Source organism: Gossypium hirsutum, chromosome A09 (genome assembly GCF_007990345.1).
Source record: "Gossypium hirsutum isolate 1008001.06 chromosome A09, Gossypium_hirsutum_v2.1, whole genome shotgun sequence".
NCBI classification, from domain to species: Eukaryota; Viridiplantae; Streptophyta; class Magnoliopsida; order Malvales; family Malvaceae; genus Gossypium; species Gossypium hirsutum.
Window position 1 is genome coordinate 59,601,463 of NC_053432.1, and position 2,110 is coordinate 59,603,572.

General features: G+C 38.2%; 1 non-coding gene across 1 annotated transcript; it reads right to left on the minus strand.

The window, feature by feature from the left end:
* Positions 1-454: 454 nt before the first annotated feature.
* Positions 455-560, minus strand: LOC121207430 (small nucleolar RNA R71). Its single transcript, XR_005902520.1, has one exon. It is a non-coding gene; the product is annotated as a small nucleolar RNA R71 (small nucleolar RNA).
* Positions 561-2,110: the final 1,550 nt, after the last annotated feature.

The following is a 2,110-nucleotide window of genomic DNA, read 5'->3' on the forward strand; positions in this document are numbered from 1 at the left end:
ACCCCAACCAAGGTAATGGCTAAAAACCAAGACAATCAGCTACCTCCTACAATACACGTTGAACTAGCAAATCAAAATCCTACTCCTCATACTATGTATGATTATGCTAAACCTACTTTAACAGGATCTGAGTCAAGTATAGTTAGGCCCGCTATTGCTGCAAATAATTTTGAACTAAAACCTAACACTATTCAAATGATACAGCAACTTGTTCAGTTTGATGGTTTGCAGGATGAGGATCCAAATACTCACTTGGCAAATTTCTTAGAATTCTGTGATACATTTAAAATTAATGGCATTTCTGATGATGACATTAGTCTTCGGTTATTCCCTTTTTCATTAAGGAACAAAGATAAACAGTGATTGAACTCATTACCACGAGGGTCAATTACTACTTGGAAACAAATGACCGAAAAATTTTTATTAAAATATTCTCCACCGACTAAAATAGCCAAATTACATAATGATATCTCTTCGTTTGTGCAGATGGACTTAGAAACTCTTTACGATGCATGGGAGAGATACAAGGACTTACTGGGAAGGTGTCCTCACCATGGATTACCTCTATGGTTGTAAGTTCAAACATTCTAAAATGGTGTGAACCCCTTGACAAGGCAAATGATTGATGTAGCAGTTGGGGGAACCATCAACAAAAAAACACCTGAAGAGGCTTACGAATTTATTGAAGAGATGTCACTGAATAACTATCAGTGGCAAGTCATAAGGACTAAGCCAACTAAAACAGCAGGCGTTTATAACGTCAATTCAGTTACTATCTGTCAAACCAGGTAGAACTTCTAAATAAAAAGATTGATGGTTTACTTGGTTCTACTCAGGTATATCCAGTAATGAGGTGCGAGATGAATGGAAGAGGAGCATGCATAGAGTATCAGCCCTTCAACCCTAGCATCGAGGAGGAACAAGTCCAGTATATAGGTAACAATAACTCTAGATCTCAAAATAACCCATATAGTAACACTTATAATGCAGGTTGGAGGAACCATCCCAATTTCTCATGGGGCGGTCAAGGAAATCAAATACAACAACATCCTTCGGGTTTTCAGCAACCACCCTATCAACAGGAAAAGAAATCAAACCTTGAAGAGGTGCTGTCTAAATTTATCTCGATGTCAGAAACCTGTTTCCAGAACACTGAGACAACACTTAAAAATCAACAAGCGTCGATCCAAAGGCTCGAAACTCAGATAGGCCAGCTGTCCAAACTAATCTCCAAATGACCACAAGGTAGCTTGCCAAGTAATACTGAACCCAACCCAAGGGAACAGCTCAACCCGATTAATGTTCAAGATGAAGAAGGATTCGTTGAGCTTGAGCCAGAACTGAGGCAAGAAACTGTGGTGAGCAGAGGTCAAGGTGAGGTAGGTCATAATAAAAACAAATCAGTGAATGTCGAATATAAACCTCGTGTGCCATACCCCAACGCGACAAGGAAAGACCGCTTAGATGAACAATTTGGTAAATTCCTTAAACTCTTAAAAAAATACATATTAACTTACCGTTTATTGAAACTCTATCGTAGATACCAAACGCAATGAAATTTTTAAAGGAGCTTTTAGCAAATAAGCAGAAGTTGGAAGAGGCGTCGCATGTAGAGCTAAACGCAGTTTGCTCAGCTATTTACAGAATAAACTACCCAACAAACTAAAAGATCCAGGGAGTTTTACAATTCCTTGCTTAATTGGTAGTTTAGATGTTAATAATGCATTAGCTAATTTAGGGGCTAGTATTAACGTCATGCCCTACAAAATGTTCAAACAATTAGGTCTTGGGAAACCCAAACAGACTAGGATGAACATTCAATTAGCAGATAAAGCTATAAGATTTCCTAGGGGTATTATTGAAGATGTGCTAGTTAAAATCGATAAATTTATATTTCCCGTTGACTTCATTGTTCTAGACATAGAGGAGGATAGCAACACTCCTTTGATATTAGGACGGCCCTTTTTAGCAACTGCTAAAACGATTATTGATGTTAAGACAGGTGAGCTCACACTTCGTATGGGAGACGAAACAATCACCCTTCAAGCTCACAATTCTGGCAACACATCGAAAATTAAAGGTGATCGTCTAAACCATTCTACTAAATCTG